The sequence below is a fragment of the Haliaeetus albicilla genome, chromosome 4, assembly GCF_947461875.1.
Source record: "Haliaeetus albicilla chromosome 4, bHalAlb1.1, whole genome shotgun sequence".
Lineage (NCBI taxonomy): Eukaryota > Metazoa > Chordata > Aves > Accipitriformes > Accipitridae > Haliaeetus > Haliaeetus albicilla.
Window position 1 is genome coordinate 28,990,041 of NC_091486.1, and position 24,813 is coordinate 29,014,853.

Here is a 24,813-nt window from a genome sequence, read left to right on the forward strand (position 1 = left end):
GATGTATGGCACTGCACCATGACATTACCAGAAAAGAAAGAAATGCTATGTAAGGAGATGCTTTTCCATGGAAAAGCTGTGCCTTGTGGGAGGCTTGGAAGGACTGCATAGCAGAAAAGCCCTGTGAGTCTAGGAGAAAGACTAATGTGGGGCACTGGACAGATGAGATCTAGCAGTCAAGACTGGAAAGAAAGGCTGGAAGTTAGCAGGAATGGGGCAGTTTTCTATGACAGGAAAGGGGAGGGGATCATTTGGCAGTAAACCAACTTTGCTCACTAGGTGGTGATGTGTGGCACATGGGCTGAAGGGTCCCTTGCCACACAACGAAATTTGGGAGCAGCTATGGGACATGAAAAGGAGAAAGTACAGACAAGTTCTTCATGATATGGATGTAGGTGGAAAAACATGTTTATGAATCTCACAGCTGCAGGAGAACCACTGCTTTGAGACAGTACTTTATCAGCGTCTTCCCCTGCGTCTTGCAGGTGATTAGGCACAATTTCGGATCCCCATAAACCTCACATGCAATAACAAGACAGAAAGCCAACTTCCTGCTGCATAAACTGCAACTCACAGTTTTCCTTGTTGCTACTGGAAGAATCCAAGTCGTATTTTGACACCACCACCAGGCAAGAAAAAAAAAATTCCCTTGAAGGAAGTCCTACACTTATATAACTCCTCCACACTCGCTCTTTTTCTCCTCAAAAAGTAAGAGGGAAGCCCTTCCAGAAGAGATTTCAATCCACAAAACAACTTCTGAGAGACATCTGGTTGAGCAGGGTGCCAAAGCCTGTAACAATTCCACCACCATTATTCTCTAGTAAAGCCTTATGCTGGTTTTGGCTGGGGTAGTTAGTTTTCTTCATAGTACCTAGTATGGGGCTATGTTTTGGATTTATGCTGAAAACAGCATTGATAACGCCAAGATATTTTCCTTACTGCTGAGCAGTGCCTACACAGTGTCAAGGCCTTTTCTGCTTCTCACACCACCTCACCCCACCAGCGAGGAGGCTGGGGGTGCACAAGAAGTTGGAAGGGGACCCAGCTGGGACAGCTGACCCCAACTGACCAAAGGGATATTCCAGACCATAAGACGTCATGCTCAGCATATCAAGCTGGGAGAAGAAGAAGGAAGTGGGGGACATTCAGAGTTATGGTGTTTGTCTTCCCAAGTAACCATTATGTGTGATAGAGCCCTGCTTTCCTGGAGATGGGTGAACACCTGCCTGCCGATAGGAAGTAGTGAACAAATTCCTTGTTTTGCTTTGCTTGCATGTGCGGTTTTTGCTTTACCTAGTAAACTCTCTTTATCTCAACCCATGTGTTTTCTCACTTCTACTCTTCCGATTCTCTCCCCTATCCTGCCATGGGAGAGTGAGCAAGCGGCTGGCTGGTGCTTAGGTGCCAGCTGGGGTTAAATGACAACAAGCCTGCAGAAATTGCTGAAGAGGAGAAAGTCTGTGAGCAGATATAGAAAGGCATGTTCACTGATAAAGGCTGAAAATACAGCTTAATTCTTATCCGCCATTTTAGCAGAATGTCACTGAAAAACTCTCTCCAAAGTTTCTTTAAAAAAAAAAAAGGAAAAAACTGACAATATTTCTCCCTGCATTTTTTCTTTTTAATACTTCCTTCACTTGGGATTTTGCTTGTACTGTTGATTCAACATCCTTTCTCTGGAAGGATGGTTTAATTATCTTAAACCAAGAAGTCCACATAATAACTCAAACCAGTATCAGCAATTTGAGGTATAAAGCTATGAAAATTTGTCACAGACTGCTAACAGGAATCTAAGCATTGCCTACTGAACACTGACCTTAATCTCTAGTTTATAAGCCTCCTGAAATTCATTAAAATTCTTTTTAATTGATTTTGTATACTTAAGATGAGCTCTAAAGATACATGTTCATACTGAAAAGCTGCATTATTTCAGTTTCTAAATAAATCTTGGCAGCAGAGAGTGAGGGAGGGAAGGGCGGAAAAAACACCAGTTCTGGACTCTACTCCCTGGAAAAAAGCACTTAAAGCAAGAAAGCAGCCTCAACATAAGAAAGTTTTGTTATGTCAAAGGTTAGAGGTGTCAAAAAGCCAGTTAAGCACCAACTGACGCATTCCAAAAGAACTTGATCTAGAATTTAATTACAGAGATTAAGACCAAATGTAAATATTTAGCACAGAATCAATGTTTTAAAGCACACATTCCTGAAAAAGCAAGAAAATCGGCTTCCATAGCAAAAAGGAAAAAAGAAAGTGTAAGTCAAGTCTCTGAGGAAGTGAATACGAAATTTCTATACAGTAGAACAACCATGGAAGACAGGACTGACAGCTGGGTCTTGTTAAGGAAGGACTTTAAACAGAAGGATTTAAATTCATGGGATTAGGCCAGCATTCCTAAGAAACACTGTTCAGATCCTAAGCGGCAGAGGTCTTGTCTAAACAGCTCAGCCCCTGAGTCACGTAAACAACTACTGTAAAGTCTGCTGCCACCACACTTGGTAGCTTTGTGAATGGAACTTTTCTTGCATATGGAAACTACAGACAGTAGTGTGCTTTGCTACTGCAACTGTGGGGAAAAAATAAAATAAATCGAGTCAACAAACTCTATACTGCCACTCAGGAACATAAGTTCCAAGATTTTTTCCAAAAAGTTTGTTGATTAAAACTAATCCTTCCCCGCCAAAACTTTTAAACTAGTGAGTTTTTTTTATTCAGTGAGGGATAATCCTAAACAGGTGGCTGAGTACAGCTATTATACACACAAACATATATACACAGTGCCTTATGTTTCACATTACATTTTGCTTGGAAGTTCTATCACTCAGTATTCAATTATTCTTGTCTCTCATCTAACTTTGATTCTGTGGCAAATCGACAAACCAAAGTAAGACAGATTTAGATGATGAGAAGAAAGAACACCTAAGGCTTACTAAAATAATGTTAAAGTTTACAAAAAACTTTTTTGTAAAGTCACAATTTTTAGATCAGACTGATACAATTTATGGCTAGTTTTAAAGCCATCTGAAAGTAACATGGGTACTTGTTTTCCATGCAATTTTTTTTTTTAATACAAGAACTGAATGAGCCTTTTTAAACATCAGGGCTTCTTAGCAAGGGTCACACTGACTGAAAAACACTGTACAGTAGTTTCATTTCCATGCTAAGAAACACAAGTTCATAGGGACAGGAATGAGATACTCCGTGGCATTCATCAATCTGGGGGACAACTGAACTGTGAACATCAAGAGTCCCTGTAGCTTTCAAGTTAAGAAGAACGGTACTCTACAGGATAGCTCATGGGATTTGCCACACAGCACCCTCCCACAGAATACTCAGCAGCAAAATGCAGGATTATTTCATTTGATAGCAACTACCCTCTGACTGCCATCCTTCCTGGCAGCCATAGAGCCTCTCTTCCACTGTACTGGATTTATTTGGAACATGCTACTTCGTAAAAAGTCATAGGTAAATTCAGCTTGTCTATTTCTCAAGATAGATAGGGGAATGGCTGTCAAAATAATTCACACAGACCACATTCAAGTCGCCCAGGAAAAGCAAGGCTGGGAGCAGGTTCTATGATATGCTGAAGACAGCACATCATTTGTGCTTGCCCCTTCAGAAAGAAATTCACCTACTCCTTCAATCTGACCTGTTCCCAGGAACATGCTATTGTGAAAGGGGCAGCCTACCTCCTAGCTGCATTACTCTGCATGATCAACTCATTCATCATATATACCTACAACTATATCAGCTGAGTAAATCTACACTTACTTTTAGCAAAGCATTTGAGAAATTCAGGCAATTTATTATTGTTGTTGGCATTTAAGAGCTGCAGGATATTAAAAAAAAAAAAACAAAACCCAACACATTTTGGATGAATGCTTTCTCTGCATTTAGAAAACACCAACAACTGGCTCACAAGCAACAAAACTGTAGTCATCTTTCTCTCTATTCCAGAGCCAACTTTCTACAGTCCTTTCCAAAGGAGTTTTTGGAAAAATGTTTGTACAAGCTTTCCCGATAGCTTTTTTTTTTTTTTTTAAGCTCCTTTTCCTACATTTTAAAACAACTTACACATTAAAGCTTGAGCTAGCCTAATACTTCATTGCTGTCAAGAAAACGACGGACTCTCCTTCCCCTACATCCACTAGCACTTTGCTCCAGAACATCACTGAGCCTGCTCAACCTTCTAAACCACCAGAAAGCTCACTCAACACTCCAAACACCAAAATAATCTTTCTGCTGAGTTAGCAAACACAAATAGATTACCCTTTGACTGGACAAATAATAAAGCCAACACATTCTTTTGGGTTCATACCAGACAGCTGGCAGAAAGGACAGAGAAAGAAACAAGTGGGACTTCCCTTTTTTGGCAGCAGCAAGTTCACATGTAACAGGCTCACCTGTAACTTGCAACTCCACTTCCAGCTCACAGTGTACTATAAAAAAAAATCAAACACTTGGCTTACATTCTTAAGTTCATAATAAATAGAAAAGGCTACCTTTCCAATCAGTACAGAGAAAATTTCAAATGCTACCTACTGTAGGGCATATGCAAACACATATGCATAACACTGAAAAACAGTTATAATAGTACTGCATTTGCATTTATTTATATTAAAATTGGATCAGTTTTACCAAATCAGTAAAATGACAAGTCTTAATAAATTACTTAAGCTACAAGCATATTTAAAGCTTGTACTTTTCATTACAAGCATTTAATGTTTTAGCACTTCTCAGATATCAAGTTAATCCCTAGAGAAGACTACACTTAAACAGAAGTTGGAACAATTTGGGGAAAAAAAATAGTAAAGCATTACCAGCCATAAATACATTAATAATTCTGAATTCAGAGAACTTCCAGCATTAACTCTGTAGCACTGAGGCACAAGATATGAAAACATAGCATGCCCATGCCATTACAGAGAGCTTTCAAATTAGAGGCTAAATACAGAAATGGTGTTTTCCCTGCTGCACTTTTTCATTTAATGCTTACTTGGTCAGACATTTCTGGAATCTAAAAATTTATTTCACAACTACAGGACCTTGCATATATTGGAATTTGTGGTCTCAGAACCAGTCCAAAGGCAACACATGTAAGCACATCTGTGCTTCTAAATATGTGTATATAATTTTAAAATATATTATTTATAAAATAATAAAAGAAAACTCTCCAATGTGAGTTACTTATTCACTAGAATAGTCTATAGGTATTCATAACATTAAAACATTTGTGCATGAGCAAAGGCACAGCTCTGTTAATGCATCACAGAACTGATGACATAAAGGTACAAATGAATACTTGTTGCAACACAAATTCCACTAAGAAGTAAAATTTGAAAGGAAGGGCTTACACTAACAGGCCTGTATTTGTAGCATAGTTTTCCCAAATTATCAGGAACAAACAAGACATTCTTTCCTTAGATGTAAACACTCCTTTACTACATGAAATGGTATGAAGAAATGGCATGAAGCTTTGTCGGGAAGTTCAGATTAGACATTAGAAAAAGGTTCTTCACTGAGAGGGTGGTTGGTGACTGGAACAGGCTCCCCAGGGAAGTAGTCATGGCACAAATCCTGCCAGAGTTCAAGGAGCATCTGGATGATGCTCTTAAGTCATACAGTTTAGTTTCAGGTAGTCCTGCAAGAAGCAGGGAGTTGGACTCCATGATCCTCATGGGTCCCTTCCAACCTGAGATATTCTATGATTCTATGAATCATAGAATTTGGGTAGAGCTATAATTGTGCAGTTTTACTACCAATTCCATGAAGTTAAAGTCACTTCAATTTTTCATTGTCTGAAGCATACATTTACTAGTTGATACAGGCTGCTTCTCCTGCCAGTGTAAGAAACATTCTGCAGTCTTCATACAGAAATTAAGCCACGATATACAACTTCACATTTGTTTCAAAGTTTGTATATGGCTTCAGTCAGATGAATATGCACCATCTGCTGGCACCCCCAGCACACAGATGACTGCCTCTAACTCTGCTGTGAGCAATGAGAAAGAGAAATGGGGTGACCAGCTTCAGGCATGCAACAGAGCACCCTTCCGCCTACATTCCTTCACAGCCTTCCAGAGTACAGTATGTGCTTTATAAACCATTACATGCTAATAACTACATGTGCGGTTTGGGGTTTTGTTGGGTTTTTTTCAAAAAACAAAAAAAGATATGAGCATGAATGGTTAATGTCATACCATAATATTTTCAGAAACACCTCAATTCAAATTCTTTCATAAGAATATTTGGACATACTTAAATACTTTAAAAACAAAACAAAACACCAAAACCCCACACTTATAATTCCAAGCAAGGAACACTAAGGGCTCACAAAATTCTGTGTAATGACCAGATATTAACAGTGCCAAGCTAAGTCTGGAGTAACTCAAGCAAAGTAAGAATTTTCTAATCTTTTACCCACATTGCCAGAGTCAAGACTGCAAAATTCCTTTGGAATTACACTTTTAAAATATCTTCTGCTAGACCTTTACTTAGTGTAAAGGGTACTTACAAGAATACTCTGCTGTAGATCCCTGTATACCTTAACTCTAAGTTTTTAAACAGAACCCTAACTGCAACTACAATTTTCGGTTTTCAGTGTTTGAAATGATCTTTCTCTTATGGAAAGAGAGACCCCATATTCTGTTTCCTGGAGAAGGAAGAATGACCACTTCCCATTGTCCTTGTCCAGCACAGACACATCTCACCAGCACACTCTCAAGGCTTCCCTAAATTTTTGGTTTTAACAGGCGTACAGAGCTCAGTACTTAATCAAGGGTACCAGCCAACTACTCTCTCGGGTGTGGCTATGGTTTCTCATGATACTCTTCGCAAACAGCTTGTTGCCATTGAAAGCAGGGTCTTTGTCTTCCCAATAGCTAGCTCTAAAGGTGATCATGAAACATACATACTGTATTTATTATTATTTCATTATATAACTGAGAATCAAACCCACAAACTTTAGAAAACTTCAAGTAAGCAAGTTTGTCAAGACACAAATGTTCCTGCCTGTCTTTGCCATCACATCTTAATATCAGAAGCCATCAAGGCTCATTCTTTCCTGAATTCTGTGGAAAAATGGAAAACTTTGGAAGAAGGCTAACTTATAGATGACTTTTCTCAACTAGTCAGATATTTTAATTCATCTTTCCTGCTACAAATGTAACTATACTACCAAAATACTGTTTAAACAAAGAAAAACAAGCAAACAACAGAAAAAAACCCAACTTTTACAGACATTGATGCTACAATAGTTAGAAAAAGCCAAACCTTTTATAGATATTTTATTATTAACACACACTACCTCAAGTTTTTTTCCTACGGAACATAAAAATTCATCTCATCATATGAAAACAGTTACATGCAATTTCTAAGCATTAAAAATTAGTTAGAAAAACAGGGCTAAAACCAAGCTTATACTGTAATGCATACTGAATTTGCATCTTGCTTAAAGAGCCATGCCCTTCCTAAGGCAAAATACTACCTCAGTTTACAGTATCGCTGCAGCCAGTGTCAGTTCCTTTCCAAAACACTTAAGCCTGTGTCTTCAAGGCTGATCGCCAGTGCTGTCATTTCCTTCAGTATAATTTGGAAAGCAGCAGGAAACATGGCTCACAAGAAATGCAGGAATACCTGACACATGCAAACGCATCAGAATCTACTGTCCACTCTGAGTCCGTTTTTGAAGTGTACCTAAGTATGCTCTAATGAAACTTAACCACAATGAACTCCTCACAGGATTAAGGGTATTCCAGTCAAGAATTCTCACCAATTAATATTTTTCTGCTATATAAAACCAGGACAAACACTTATTCTAGACATACATTCTTTTGGCAGGACTAGGGGAGGAGGTTATATCTAGCTCATAGAAAATTAGGCCACCCATTTCATAAGCAAATATAAACTGCATGTTGAGGTTTAAGTATTTCATAGGTACTCTGCCTCAACAGAAATTTGGAAGAGATTGATCACAAATTCTGCATACAGCTAGATTAAATATAAATGCAGGAGGAAGGAAGTTCGTATTTACAACCTTGGTCAAACAAAAAACATTATATCATCTTAACAGCTGTGTAACAATTTGGCAAGCCTCAGAGCAAAGTTTTTTTCTGAACATCCCAAAAGAACAATTATTTTTGTTGCCTAAAAAATATCTTCTTTGGCATAAAGACCTCTCCAAGGAATGAGGCAGATGAATAAACTACAGAATATAACACTAAAAGTGGAATGTGTACCACAATGACTATTTTTACTGCTAAAGCAGCTGTACTGAGTTGACCACACAGTATAAGGAATGTCATTTGTGACACTAGAAATGGTAATTACTTGGACCACATTCACATCTTGTTAAGGACAAGGGTTGGCAAGAAAGAACTGATCTGCATTAATTTGCTGTAGCCAAAATGAGCCACAAAGCAGCAAAAGTAGCTATTTAAAATGTAAGTGACAGCGACCAGTTTAAAAGCCACATTACAATAAGTCTCTTAATTCATTAGCACGTCAATATTTAAAAGCAAAATAATTTCCAAGCTGTGTTTGTCTATTGCACTATGAAAAAGTTTATGCAGATGCAGAAGTTTGTGGAACATTCCATCAGCCTACAGTCTCATTTCCTCAGATTGCTAACATGAGGTGTGAATTGGCTGGAAGATTTTTTTGTTTCATTTTTTTTGTAGAAAAGATTACTACGCTTGAATCTTAGCCCTCTCAGGCTGAATTAAATCAAAAAAGCAGCACTGTGAAAGGATTTACAGTGAAGCTTAAAAAAAACCAAATTATTTCATGGGTTTTATTGGTTTTCTATCTTCCTTCAGACCTGTAAAAGCCCTTTCAGGTCTAAGTCTTGCTGGCAACTTCTTTCTATATCTTTCCAAAGGATTTATGAAGTTTTGCTGATAGGAGCTACAGCCTAGCACACCTTAAAGGGCCAACTTGTGACAAATGAGAACAGGTTAACAAGCCAAAAACAGAAATAATTTTTGCAGAGTAATATATTTCATTTCACTGGGAGCTTTCTGGACATTCTCCCTGCATCCCAACACATCTCTGCAGTAAAGGTACCTTATAATTACTAAAATATACAATTAAATTATTTATGTATACTTATTTATTAATAACTTCTGCCAGGGACCACATCCAGACTGCAAAGGAATGTTGCACTTGATAGTGCCACATATCTGTTCCCATCAGCAGGAGAGGAACACCGGAATGAAATGAAGCTGCTTCTTTGGAGGTCCTGAAATCTCTGCAGGTGATGGACTTCATCCGTCTTCACCCTTCAGAATTAGAGATGTCATTCCATCTCAAAGATGAGGTATTACAGCTCTTACTATTAAATCACCACGTCTGCTTTTTTTTTTTTCTTTTTCTTTCTCCTTTTCATTCACAAGAAGCATGTTACAGGTCATCCATACAGGTCAGGGCATCTCATCTTGTCCACTTACATCACAGCAGGTAGTTTGCTTGACTAACTCTAAAACATGCAGAGGGATGGGTAGAGAACATGGTCCTGTAGCTAGAAATGAAGCCTTTTGTCAAGGCATCCCCTGACATTAATCTCCCCTTTCCTTCTACTCAATAGTAAAAGTAGACCTAAAACTGTAAAGAAAATGTTTGGTTCCTGATCATCAAAACAAACAAGGAACTTTTTAAAGCTGGAGAATTAGGGCAAGGTAGAACTCTAGCTTTTCAACTGGTATGACACATCAGTAAAAACCAAACATAATGAAATCTCATTTTAAAATGGGTAGTCTAACTTCAATAAAATGTTTTCATAACATTATAAGTGCTTTTTGATTTTAAGCCTAGCATCCAAGAATGCTTTCATCAATGCTTTTCAGGAAGACTTCTAGCAATATAACAGGGCTATCGCTTCATTATGATACTGGAGATCTCTTGATGCAAAGCTCCCACATAAGTATAAACACATCATCACCCCCCTCTCATAATCAAGTACTGAAAGGAGTCAGAAGACCTCTCCTTCCCATCATAAGAAAAATGTTAAGACTAAACGATCTGCAGGGAGCAGCAGACAATCCGAGGAATTTGTATATGCAAAGTCAGAAAATCCAACTTTCTCTGTAGAAATCTTCTGATCATCTAAAACAAATCAGGTCTTCTCTTTCCAAGAGGAAGTGATAGCAGAAAGGAGAAACACAGTGTTAAAAAGTCAAGAAATATTAGACTTACAATAGTGTATCTGGCATTGGACAACGTTACACACATACAAAAGACAGTATGCCATTTAAAATTTAATTTTACAAGTCAAAGACTAGAAGGAAAACCTCAAAAAGCTTTTTCATTAAAAAAAAGGCCAAAAAAATGCACAAAAACACAACAAAAAACCAACCATGAGACTCCCAACCCCTTTTCAAGGAGAGGAAAACAAATGAGAAAAGCCCAGCTTCTGCAGGAAAAAGAAAAACAAGCCCAAAAGTCAGTGGAAGAAAGTCAGGAAAGATTTCCACACATCGCTGTTGCTGCAGTGCAAAACATTGCTGGTCACATGGACAAAGAATGGATTCCTAGTACACACTGCTATCACTTTCTAGCTGCAACTGTATTAGAGAGGTCAGAAAGTTAGAAAGGAAAAGAACTTTACATTACTTTTATTTACACCAGTATACTAAAAGCACTAGACAAGATACAGGTAGTATTACCAACATAATCCATTACTAAGAGTCCTCAAATACTTAAGTCTCAATAAGTCTTCAGAACATTCCCACAGAGAACATAGTTAGGTTTTGGGGTTGGGTTGTTGGTTTTTTTTGATTAAACTACTTATACACAATGTAGGTTTTAAATTGTGCTGGTGAAGCTGAAGCAAATTCTGTTCTCATACAGCTGGATTTGGCGTTCTGTTGAAAATTCTCTTTTGTATTTGACAGAAATCCTCCAACACACTTTGAAGGATGATATTTTCCCATGGTATTTCCTGGGCAATTTTCCCATGATATTGAGGGAAGTCGCACAAACAATGAGAAAGCTCAAGATATAGGTCACATCGTTTTGTTCTCCTTTTACTGTTCAACAGTATTCTAAAATCTTAACCTCTGATATTGCCTGATTATACAGCAGTGTAGCAAAAGCCTGACAAAACTGTAATCAGTGCAAAGTTAGTGTAATAACCACTCTTCGAAAGACTGGTCATCAAGGTGCATGTGGAACTTTTAGTCAAGAAACTAGCCAAAATTCATTATTTACTGGACAGTAGCTAGAACAATCAGCAGTGAATGATGCAACAACTAGGTGCTAGCATGCTATAACATCAGTTGCAGCTGTTTTGTCAGAGCTGCCAGTGGACATTCGCACTTATTAAGGGAACTGACTGGCCATGGTCCCATGGCAATACTGCTGAGAATGACTACCAGGAATCCATGCCTGGCTGTTAGCACTATTTCTGTGTCACTGTCTCTATCCATTCAGTGCAACCACTAATGACATCTGGAGATGAAACAGCTCAATCACAAGCCAGAGCATGCCCCACAACATCCTTTATCCTTTTTATTCCCATCCAAAAAAATGGGATGCATCCTAAGACCTTGTTTATTCCTGGTCTCAACTCTTCATCTAATGTCACAACCTTCTCTCAGAAGAAAACAGTTAAAAGAGCAATACCTCTGTGGAATCATTCACAGCCTCCTGTGCCAAGTAGTAAGTTCAGTTCTAACAGTACCTCTTTCCATTTCGATTATTCCTGACAGTTTATATTTTTTAAAATCAAGTCACAGAAAGCTAGTTCTCAGCCCCTTCTTCAATTCTTGTGCATCATCTAAAGAATTTCTCCCAGCTGAGGAGAATATGTACAAAGCACAGGACCAGCACAGCTAACTATGCTATCCAACCTTCCCCCATGTGCATTTTGAGATGGGGAACACAAAGAACAATATTCTGTCCAGTTCTCAGTGGACACAGTATCTCCTGTGGGACAATTCTAGCCAACAAAACTTAAGAGCATGCACGCAAACATAAGCCCAAGTACAGAAAATTGAGCACAGAAAAAAGGATTTTTCTACCTATCCAGTTTCAAATCAAGCAGCATTTCAGAAGCAAACATTCCAAGACCAATACCCCAAACCCAAAAAGAGGACAAGAGAGCTACACATACAACTTTCAAATCTTCTCATTGTCTGCAACTCAAGAACTGGAAGACTGTATAAAGAAAAAAAAAAATGCATGTAACAAGACATGGTGGTTCAAAGATGACAAGGACAGCATTTAATCCACAATATAATGCTTCCTCTGTGGCAGACCTAACTTTCTCTTTTTATAATGTCCTATTCCTCAAGACACTATAAAAGATCAGCAATACACAGAGGGCACAAATCAATTTTTTTACAGAATGCAGAGTCATTAATACCATTTCAGTGTTAATCCTGCTCATCTTTGGAAAGAAAAAGGTCAGAGTTAGTTACAGACAGATTCTCTAAACATGATCTATAAAATATATTAAGCATAGGGGCAATAAAAATATGAAAACTACATAGTTATCAATCTGTATTCCATTAAATACCAGGCTGCTGCATGCACACCTAATGACAGGAAGATCATCACTATTTACTAGTGTTGAAATACAAGCCTCAAACCATATGTTCAAACTAGTTCCATGTAACTACATAGACGATTCCTGATGCACACAGGACCAGACTGCCGCTACTCTCCCCCAATTCCCTGGTGAAACGTTACTAATCACATTACAGATGCAAGCAGAATTTCAGAAATTACAAAAAAAATATTAAATGAACTAAGGGTTTCTTTTACTGGACCTTCAATTCCCCCACAAAGTAGCGTTCTTTAGTTTAATAGATGACTCCGTCACAGCACTACAGTTATCCACAACGAGTCGTGTCAGGCAAAATTTTAAGTTTTCTTTTCAAAAGTGAACTAATAATACAACATTTTAACAGGTTAACCATCTATGTATTCCAAATTCTACTTTAAAAAACCCAACTTCATACCCTACATACTACTGTTTTGAACAATGACTATCACTATAGTCCAAAAAGTTTGATACTTCAGTCTGAGTGTCTTGGAATAAACAGACATGATAAAAGGTGATGATTTAAGATGCATACTTTGTATACAGTATCCGGATACAAAACAAAATATTTAATCATACTGCAAAAACTAGAAAAGCCCTACTTTTGAATATATGTTAGTCCCATACTCCTGTCAATAATCCTGCCTGAATCATGCTAAAATACCAACATTTTAAGGAAAGCAATCCAGCAAAAGTCATTTTAGGAATGAAGAAGCAGCTGCTGAATTTATCAGTAGGCTATGCCTTCTCAACTCTCATGGCACATCATAACATAGTAAAAGCACGTGCAGTTGTAAACCCAAATATTTAAATCCATACGGGAAGGCAAAAAGAATGCAGACAACATAAGGTCAGCTGCAATTTTTAACATTTTCATAAGAGAACAGCTGGCCCTTTATCTTGCTTTTCAACCCACTCTAAACTAGAAAAATAAAGATTTAGGCAGCTTTAACTGGAACAATGTACTACACAAGACATATCAATATCCTGGAACATTTTATCATGTTTCATCAGATCACGTATATAGAAATGTTGTTCTCAGATGCTCACAGCCTGTCAAGAGTTGTATTGAAGAGTATGCCAGAATAAGTTTATCTCAGAAAGTTAATAATGAGCATAAATACAAAAAAGTAGAAAGTTCTGGCCTTCCAGTTTCAGGTGAGGTACATTTTAAACAAAAGGAAGACTGTGTACCTTCAAGATTGAAAAAAAAAAAATGGAGAGGTGGAATCCAAGCTCAGAAAGCAGGGGTTTTATTATGCTCTACAAAATGGAGAAACTAAACGAAGTCTTAGGAAGACATTGCTTTAAAGCACATTCTCCTGTTTTACAAACACTTTAGACCTATTTTATTACTGTTTTCAGGTTCAATTCTCATTTCGCAAATGCTAACGCACCTTTTACTTTACAGTGTATAAAGACATGAGGTTGGCCCACGATCACATTATACAGGGACATAACAATTTGTGTTGTCATCTTCAAAACAAGGAAGTATATACTTCACAAGAATCAGCAGAAAATGTAAATCATCAGAAGGTACTAGATATGAGGAATATTTTTAAAGTCACAGATAATACAGTAACATGCCTTATGTACTGCACTCAGATCAGTCTTTAGGCCAGAAAGCAAGTAACAGCAGTTCAATTTAAACTCTTTTTGTGACAATGATAGCAGACAGCCAGACCACTAAACCCTAGTAATTTGTGTCAAGTGACAATGTTTTTTTCCTACACTATGTGTATTTTAAATTTAAAGGCCACACAAACCTAATATACTTTTGAAGGATCCAGGCCCAGAAAAAAAGATGACACAAAATCATTCCCCAAACTTTTGGGCACAACAGTCTATCCAAGCTAATTTCCTACATGACACCTCTAAATACATTACTACCTGGTACTTCAGGAGGATGAAGATTAAGTGACACTGCTTTTCAAAAAGAGAGACACCCAAGTCATCACATTTCAGAAATGAAACACCACTGAAGTTGAAAGTGCACAGTCTGAAAATACTGTTTGCTCTACACTGGACTTTCAACCCCACAATGCACACTAGTCATTCCAGGAATATTCCATTCCAGTTGATAAAAGATAATCTAAGATTTTTCATTACAAAGTAGTAAATAAATAATTCCAAGTGTTTGTTGGGTTTTTTTAATTGTTGTTGGTTTTGAGGACCTTCTGAAGTTTTTGCATAGATTCAAGATAAATAGGGATAAGCAATATCAAAATAGCAAGTTTCTTTCAAGCTAATCACAAGCACTTATGTGGGGTTTTGGGAGGTTTGTTTTCTATTTTAACAGGAAAGTCTCTGATTTTCACTAACTAGGATAGCAAGCACAAAAGGTTAAGCTGTATGCTGCACTATCAACTGGAGTTTAGTTAATACAGAGCAGTCTTCGTAAAGGCACTGTATGTTTCACTTCAAGAACTGTGACATGGATACCTCATTCCTCCTAAAAATTTCACCCATTTCCCTATTGCTTCAATTTTCCACTCTGCCAGCTACCAGAAGGGAAGACAACATTCACGCTTTTCTATGCAGCCCTCCTTCTCCTTCCATTTAATTGCTGAAAATGAGACTTCTCACTTTGGCTATGCTTCTTAGAAACTCTCTGAGGTCCCTAATCCAGAACAACTGAACATTTCTTTAGGAAAAAAATTCCTTTCCTTCTTCCCTGGGCAGGAATTTATTGTTGGTACTCACATCAATCTGACAAAGAGCCTTCCAGTTTCACAGAACTGATCACAAGATATCATTAAGTTACTTATTGATAGACATACCGAAGTAGAGATGAAAGAAAAAGTGTTCTGAAATGCAGCTTCAGGCAGAGTTGTTCTCCTGACCTGTGAGCTGCTCAGAGATGGCCAAAGGAATTCACAAGTTTTAGTCAGTATTACTACCTTGCAAAGATACTAGTGAGTGAAAACTACTGGCTTTCTCCCCCACCCCGCTAAATAAAATGCCACTATTTAACAGACACAAGTGCTTTTCTTAAAGCCCTCAGACACAACTATTGTTAACTAAAAATTCAAACTACTAGAAATGTTACTCACTGATAACACACAACAAACTTGCAGAATGTTTTTCCGGGAATAGCGGGCAATCATCCATGTTTCTATCAAAGCCACTCAGAACTACATGTCCAAGCAAGTCATTCTCTTAAGTTACTCATTAAAAAGATAAGTGTCAACTTCCTTGGAGAACAGAGGTCTGTAAGGCATCTTTCTTTAAAGACTCAGAACAACTTGAGGAGGTTTTTTCCACTATGGGAATTTTTTTTTTTTTAAATGCACTGTAAAACACATTTATGTAAAAGGTCTTTAGTCACCTGTGAAGAACAATGATTACAGACACCTGGGAAGTCCAAACTTGCACTTGTATATTAAAACAGATTCCAACAATGATTAACTCAATTTTAAATGGTGCAACAAGATCACAGTGATCCTTCTAGCAAGGAGAAAAGCAGGAAGCAAAATTACTAAGGATAAAAAGAGAGCTTGGAATGCTTGGCTTCTGGCATGGCATCAAAAATCCTATGCAAGATGCCTCATCACTATACAGGCATGAACTAGGCAAGTCAAGATGAAACTGAAAACAACCATACCCGAGAAGGAAACTGCCCAGGAATAGCCAACAGCGCAACACCAGCGACTGAGGCTTTATTTTAAGTCCAGACACAACCCATCAGTAATGTACCTCCCATAGAACAACTGAGGAACTGCCCTGGGCAAAGAACATTGTCCTCACTTCTGAACAAAGCCAGAGTGGATATGCTGTTTATTTCAGATAGGGTGTCTTGTCCTTGTAGATACAGAGTTTCAGAGTTAACACAAATTGAAGAACTTCAGATCTTAACTTATCTTTGCGTATTCCCATCCAATGATATGACAAAACCTGAGGGAACACTGTCTTGGTCATAATGTATTTCTCTTCCCACCTAATTCAATACTTCTTGTTCTAAACCATAAAGAGGAGGAGTAACAAGCAATGAGCTCAGACACAAAGCAGAAAAAAAACAGGATTAAAATTAAGGCAATTAGTATGCAAGTACAGTCTTTCTGCAAAACTTCCCATGCCAATTTCACCTTTGGAAGATCATCATTAGGCTGCAAAAATCAGCCTCATGAATGAGATGTTTGAAAACATCTTGAAAACGTATTGTTTTCAATATTGAGCTAGAACCCATCCCAGTTTTGTGAACCAGCTTTCCTAAATAAGTACAGATAACATTTGTCATGTAGATATGAAAACAGATTAATTTACAAAATCATAGTGCAAAGTATTTCCTACAACAGATTCTGAAACCCTGGATAGATGCCTTTTAATACTTGTAAGATACAAATAGCAGCCTAGAAGGGAGTTTGTCTTTATTTTTAAAAATGCTTTTACATCCCAGAGATAAAAGAACCTTTAATTTTTCAAAGCTATATAGTCATGATCTAGGAAGACACACACAAGGATGTAGCTTCTCCTCTCTCAACAGCTCCCCAAAGGTAGAACCTTTCACCGCAACTCATCACCCCTTCAATTTTACCAATTTGGCATGCTGTGGATCATGCTGACAACAGCATCACAGAACTTACATGGATTAAATCTCACCAGCCTCTTTATTTTAAGAGTATTTTTAACACACAACAGTTTAGTGATCACTAAAGCTACATAAGACCTACGGATATTTCTGCCAGGAAAAGCATAAGGAAAAAAAATTGTCTCTCATCTCAATTGCTTCTCTTTTGCTCTTATTAATACCATTTCATTAAGGGACCTACTAGAAAAAAAGACTGAGTGGAACATACAGTTCTTGAGACTGGGTCAGCACTGTCAGAGATGCAAGCAGGGACAACTGCAAACCTGCAGCTATTCCAGGCATAGCAAATGCATCTCTACGGAGATTCATGACTGGAAGAAGTTTATAAACAATGCATGGAGCAACTTTACTTCCTCCAAAGAACCCGCGCGTTTGTTTTGCTACTGCTATCTTCTACAGCATCTATAACAAAGCCTATCAGTGACATCTCATCATGAGGAGATGGAAAGATGAGAGACAGAAAGCCAGCAAGCATGTACACAAGCTGTTTCCTTCCGAACATGTGTCTTTTCACTGATGGTATATCACAAGGATTAAATCAGCAACTTCACAGAGTTAAATGTAAGAGTACCACTACAAAGCTACAAGCCCTTTGACAGAGAGGAAAATCTGTCAAACACAGTTTCAGTATACCTTCTCACTGATTAAACCAAATAGGCATTTTAGACAGAGAGATATTTCATCATAATAATCAATGAAATGATTTAAAAGAAATCCAGAGACATTAAAAAAAATGCTAGATATTTTTTTTCATCACTGACTGAAACAACACAGTTGGGGCAAAACTGTCTTAGCACCATCTGTAAGTTCCAAAAAGAATGAAATTCCATGCCAAAAAAACCTTTATGAATTCTATGTTGTAAAGGTAGCATTTTTCACAGTATGCAGTATCTCATTCAACTTTTAGTGTTGCACTTAACTCAGCAGGCAATTTTATGACATATATTGAAGGGATTTAACTGCAAAGGTGATATCAGAGTAAGAATTCAACCATCTGAGATGGGATTATTTTATCATCAATGCTTGATACATATTCATTATTTGCACTTCTAACACTATTTAATGACATAGCCTTCAAAACCCAATTTTACAGGCAGATGATGCAGATTTACCAATTACAGTTTCAGTAAGGCTAGTAATTAAGTCTTTTGGACATTTCTGGAAACATTTTTCCTTTTACGATGATTAACTGGATTTCAGACAATAAAGTAAAATTTCACAGAGTAATCCTTGAAGAGTTTGCAGCACTTCCTCAAAGAACCTGCGGAGTTTTTCACAAGTCACTGATACACAACAGTAGGACAGTAGAAGCAGAAACTACTTGCTTGACAACAGTTTTAGTTTGGAGGAGCACTTTTACAAGCACTCCGTAACCAAGTTCAGACATTAAGACTGTGATCACATAGAATGAACTACCTTTTCTATGCTAAAGATGGCTGCTCCTAAAGCAGAAAAGTGGTAACAGACGACAGAATTTGCATCAAGATGAAGTCTATCCATGTATCATTGGAAAGCAACAAGCTCTACTTGTAGCTTTTCTTTAGGGGGCGAACTACGGAACTGTTCCTACTGGAAGAGCCACTAAGGCAACAATTCAAAAAACAACTACGAGAAGTAATTGTATTGCACGCCTCAACTCTAAGCACAGCACAGTTACACTGTTTTTAATTTTTTTTCAAGCCCAGTATTAAGGACAAAATGATATGCCAGGAATACTACAGGTCCTACAAATATGGCAAATTGGTAAGTCTTTGGGAAGAGGGCAGGACAAGATGAGATAATCACAGCACTGACAGTAGCAAAGGACCCTATGCCAGCAATAGGCAGTGGACTTCAACTCCATCACATGAACAGAAGTTTCTGCCAGTCCCCATGCAACTGCTCCCAAAGCTTTCTGAACGGTAAAGTTACTGGAGAGCATGAAGGATGCCAATTAGTTTCCCTCCAGCCCCTTTCTGTATATATGTTTTATTTAGCATATTTTTGCACTTCATACATGCATTTGAGAGAAATGAGCAGGTTCTCTATTCTTCTCCAATACTTTTTTAGATGAAGGTGTAATACTGACAAGTAATAAAACTGAAGAGAGCCACGAAACTGGAGAACGATGTCACTTCTTGCTCCTGTTTCTTTCTAATCCTGATCTGCTAGAAATCAGCTATTGTGCTGTCATAAGCAGCAGGAAACAGTAAGGTGATTCGGATCTGTGCTTAACACAGCTTCAGCAAAAGGCCACTGCACTTTAGTATATATAGAGCACAACTTGCTACTCTAAACACTTACACTGACAGAGTACTGACACCCTTACACAGTATAAAACCATTTCAGCAGATGTCAAATACAACAATTAGAACAATACAACATTAACATTCCAATAAGGGACGATATTTAAGGTAATTTTCACACAAGATGAAAACAACCCTCATTCAGTTTACCATTTGCTCTATGCAACATCAGTACATTTTTATCAGCAATAACTTGCATTCTTGAACACTTCAAAATATTTACTCAAGTAAATAGATCATAAAAGTTTTGCTACTGTGTATAGCAATTCTCCTCACCAGACTCACTATAATGTTCTTGTATAAAAACTTTCACCTTACACACTGCTCTCCAAAAAAGACCAGAGGCAATGGAGATTCAATCACCTTTCTGATTACATCAATTTAATCTGATGAATTTCTGAGACTAGAAATTCAGTAACAGGTAAAAATTATGTTCTATGACTAAAAGGTTTTAAAACTATTTTTATAGTAGCTCTGGAATTCCTTCCCCCACCCCAGTCCTCTCTATAGAATTCAACTAACTCATCATGATATAAGATGGCAAAAAATAATTTCCCTAATATTTAACCTCAGGCCAGTTTCAAATTCTCGTGCACATCACATTCCTCCATACAATTCCGAACAAATAGAGTGATAGCTCACAGAACAAGACATTTCAAGTGCTCTTCATTAACAGATCTATTAAAAAAAAGCAAGCTCAACAAAAACATTATTCTACGTAACATCCTACATTAAACGCTTCAACAAAAGCCTCTCCCAGCAAATAATTAAAATTACTACTTAGGACAAAATAGAGAAGTAACTTAAATTCATTGAAAAGTCAAAAAATATCAGCCAATGTATCTGGATCAAGTTGCATAAAAAGTATGCTGCAGACAGTTTTCTTAGTCTTTATAAGATTTGCAACTATGAGGACGATTATTAGCAACCTGAATCATCAAGGAATTTGACTTGTCTTTCTCACAGGGACTGATATGCTTAACTGGATTGTTATTACCAATTTCTAGTACTAACCTCTTGAAAATAATGTCATTTTCAACGAACACAGTTTTTAAGTGATGATAGTGCTTGCAAATTAACAAAAAGAAACTTAAATCCCTTGATTATCTGAAGAACAATTATAATAGCAATTATAGTGCCAGTTTCTTCACTGGCATTCCTTAACCTTGTAGGCATTGCTACAGATGAAGAGCATTCAATATGCGTACTCACTCAAAATCTGTGACTGCCAATCATGATAGAGATATTTTCTGAACCCTTAGACTTACTCAGTACAACAACTTTGGTTTTGTAAGCTACATTTCATTAAATAAAATTAACATTCCTCATAGAAATACGTTAAACACAACTACTCAGCAGTCTGCTGTCATTTCTATGTATTATCAAACCTTAGCAACAAAACAGATCTGGATTGCCCTTTTTATAAGGCTTGTTTATCTGAGATTGCCTGATTCAGCTGTAAATCAACATACATTTTCTTCTAGCAATTGCAGAGAATGGATACATATTTTGTGATGTTTCACACCCTTCAGTGTTTGGTTTATTGTTGGGGCTGAAATACAAGTTGGACATTTTTGGCTTTGCTAAGTGCCTGTAACAAGTTCTAGATTTAATCAGCAGGGTCCTCAGTATGAACAGATGTTAATGGGAAGCTGTGAAGCACATTTTTTCAGTTCTACTTGAAAATTCAGTAATAAAACTATTGTTTAATATAACAGAAAAGGCAGCGTGATTATTTTGCAACCTTTGGCTTCATTTGTAACACAAGAGATTTGGATTTTTCTACTATTAAGAATGTGATCTAAATTACTTAACGGCTGGGATCCTCAGCACTATTCTTCTTCATATTCGCCTAACTGGCTTAGTCACTCAGATTTAACTCTGTCCCAGTTTGATAGATTTTTATTTTTTTTTTCCCTCCAGTGGCTGAGAGACATTTGAAGAAGGAAGGCAGGCTGTATGACCAGTAAAGATCAGATTAATACAGCATAAGATGTTCAATTAAGAGCACAAAGAAATAACTGTTTCTGGCTAGAAAAGCCAGCTGATTTTATTAAAAATCTTGATGCTAAAGGAAGAGATAAAGGAGCACATGTTCATATTCTTGCAAAATTCAAATAAAGCAGCAACACAATAGCTTTACAGCTAAAAAAAAAGTCAGTGGTTTGGGGGGAAGGGAGAAATGAGGCAATATCCACATAGTCTGATACTCAGAAGACTGAGACACTCTCTTGAAAAATAAAGCCTCTTAAAACCAATCATAGTGAACCATCACCTACAACAGTTACCACAGCAGTCTCATATACCCCTTTAAACCAACAGGTGTTCTCTGTACCATGGCTTACCTTATTAAGAAAGGAACAGGCTGCAATATACAGGAAGTTCAAAACAGTTTATGTCAATGCACTACTCCACTGGAAAAAAACTATCTGAAATTCAAACCTGAAGGCAGTGGTCTCAAGATATTACACTAGGAAGGCAGACTGAAGATTATACAAAATTTGTGGGTGTTCCTTTTCACATTATTTTTTATATTCTTTCAAGAGATTAACAACTGGTAAACTACATTGCTTTCCTGAACTGTGGCTTATCTCTCAACAATACTTTTTCTGTCTCTGTCATCCCATGCTGAGTCAGAAAAACAGTGGTAGAAGGACTCTTCACTGCATGCCATATGAGTCTAAAAACCAAGCCATTTTGAGAATTAAATTTGTAGGAGGACAATAAATAAATTCCTTAGTGCCACTTACCTCCTTGTTCAACAAAAGCAAAAAGCCTTCCTAATGTGGATTTCTGTAAGGTAATTTGAGTGTCACCCACCAATATGAAAAACCACATACCAGTTTAGGTGCAGAGACACAGTTCTATATTCCACTATCCACCACACCCAAGAAGGAGGATATCAGCATACTAAATATGGACATGTTTACATCTTTATATAACTTACGTGTAAAATATTCCCTAGAACTGAAATTTATGACCTATACTTTTGTTCTTCAAGATGATTTAGCAAGTGATTTTTCTATTCCTCTATTTTAACAGGAAAATTCTCAGCAGAGAAAAGCTGATTAAACAGACAGTAAAATAGGAAGATTTGCTGGTTTAGACATATTGTTTCAATAAACATCTAAATTCATTTATCAATAAACATCTAAATTAATTTTTCTGTTCAAAGGTGTTTTACAAGCTAATGTGTCTGTGTCTGGAGGACAGCGGAGTGGGGGGGGGGGGGGGCGGACAGATAAAAAGAGGCAATTTGTTTAAAATGGAGTGGCTGTGATTCTACAGTCTCACAAAATAGTAGTTCCCATTCCTCCATCACATGAATAGCAATGTCAAGATATGAGCCATGTGAAATAGTATACTTGTGCCAAACCGAGGGTACCGATACTCTTCCAGTAAAAGAGGAATTATATTGCTGTTGTCCCATTCTGAATACCTATAACCAGGTAAAAACATAAAACGCCTTGAAATACTAGTAAAAATGATAAAATGCAAAGACAGTGCCCAAACACACAGGTGACTATTTTCTGCCACACAAGATAACAACTCCAAAGAAATAACACCTTCCAAAATGAACAGATAAGTCATTGGCTTCTTAAAACAACTAGCATTAATGCAGGAGAAAAATAAGTATACTTACATGAATTTTACACAGGTCATGTGACGCTCATGTATACAGACACTCCTCCTTTCCCTCCCACCATCAATGATTTTCCCCATGCAGAAAGAATAATATACCACTCTCCCCATCTTCATGAAAACCAATGCAGACACCAGCCTTGCTTGGGAGGCTCTTCACACACCAGCCTGCATATGGCTAAAAAGCTTAAAAGATTTCAGGGTGGGGTTTTTTTTTTTTCTTTTTTTAAACAAAACATTATAACCAACAATCCAAACCAATTTTTCCTTTCTTGCACCAAGAAAGGGAGAATTCGAGCGTGTTTGGTTCCCCGGGTCGCACAGAGAGACTTGGCGATGCCTGTGCAGGGGACTCGACTGCCCGCAGCTCCACAGGGTGGAGACTCACCCAAGCTGACATTGTCTGGATGCCACAGACTACATCCCTCCCGCATCCCCGGTTTACTTCCCAGCCTCTTCTGAGGCATGCCCTACACGAAGAAAAGCCGGGGGGTGGGGGGGGGGGGACACACACGCAAAAAACCTCCACCAGTCATCAGCGTTCCAAAGCCCGTTTTGAAAAAAATCCCCCGATGGTATTCGGGGCGTGGAGGGGCGCAGGAGGCAGACCGCGGGCCGTTAAATCCTCACCCCTCTCGCACTCCTTCGCCGCCGTCCTCCCCACCCAGCCCCCAGCCCCCGGCCGCAGCGGTCCTTCAGCGGCCCCCGCCCCGCCGCCGGGCTGAGGGGAGGCGGCAGGAAACGCCGCCCCCCGCCCGCCACGGCCCGGCAGACGCCCGCCGGCTCTCCCACCGCCGCCGCCCCCTCAAAAAAAAACCGACAAGAAGGCGGCTCCACCACTCACCTCGCCCCGGCTCCGGGGAAGCCCCCGGCGGGCTGGCGGGCAGCGGCGACTCCCCACAAAATCGAGGGGCGAAGCGGCGGGCACGCTCCCGCTCGCTGCCGGCGCCGGCACCCGGGCTCCGCGCCGCCTGCAGACCCCCGCGGATGCGGCTGCTGCTGCTGCCGCCCCTCCCGCCGCCGCTAATGGTGGCCGCCGATACCCGTTCCCGCTGCCGCTCCCTTCCTTTCCCGTTTCCTTGTTTCCGCCGAGCGCGGAACCGCCTCCGCCCGGCGGCCGGCGACGCGTCCCTGCCCGGCAGCGGAGGCACCGCTCCCTCCACGCCGCTGCCGCCCCACCGCTCGCCGCCGCTCCGGGCTCCCCCCCCCCCCCCCGCCGCTCACTTCCGGCGCGCAGGCCGCACCTCGCCCCGCCCCCGCCAGCGCTCGGGGGGGGGAGAGGGGGGCGGCGAGGGCCCCGCAGTGGCGGGGCAGCCGCCGGCCGTTGGGCGCGCGGGGGGCGGTTGGGCGCGCGCGCGCGAGCGGCGGTCGGGCGGTTGGCGCGCGGGGGGCGGCCGGGCGCGGTGCCGGGGTGCCCTGGGGAGCGCCGCCGTCGCCGCCCCCGGGGCCGCTGGCTCTCGCCCCGGCGGTCGCGTTGCCGAGGCTCGCGGAGCAGGTCCGCCCGGACCTGGCGGCGGCGGGCCCGCTTTCGGCGGGCGCTGGCCGTGCCCCGGGCGGCTTGCGGCAGGGAACGCGCGGTGCGGTTCCGTACGCAGCTGCAGGCGCTGGGGGACTTTCCCCGTCCCGCGCCCATCACCGAGGGTTTCTGTAGGCAGCAGATGCCCAAATCCTGGAAACGCTACGGAAACCCTCGGTTGTGAGTCCCGGCGAGCCGGCAGCGGCTGCCCTGGGCCAGCCCCGGACCGCGCCGCCTCGGCCAC

At 39.6% G+C, this 24,813-nt stretch overlaps 1 protein-coding gene across 1 annotated transcript in view; it reads right to left on the reverse strand.

The window, feature by feature from the left end:
* Window positions 1-24,270, reverse strand: part of RAPH1 (Ras association (RalGDS/AF-6) and pleckstrin homology domains 1) — a 100,079-nt gene extending 75,809 nt beyond the window's left edge. The window contains 2 exon segments of the mRNA XM_069781635.1: window positions 4,401-4,436; window positions 23,898-24,270. The gene's annotated coding sequence lies outside the window, so the exon portion shown is untranslated.
* Window positions 24,271-24,813: the final 543 nt, after the last annotated feature.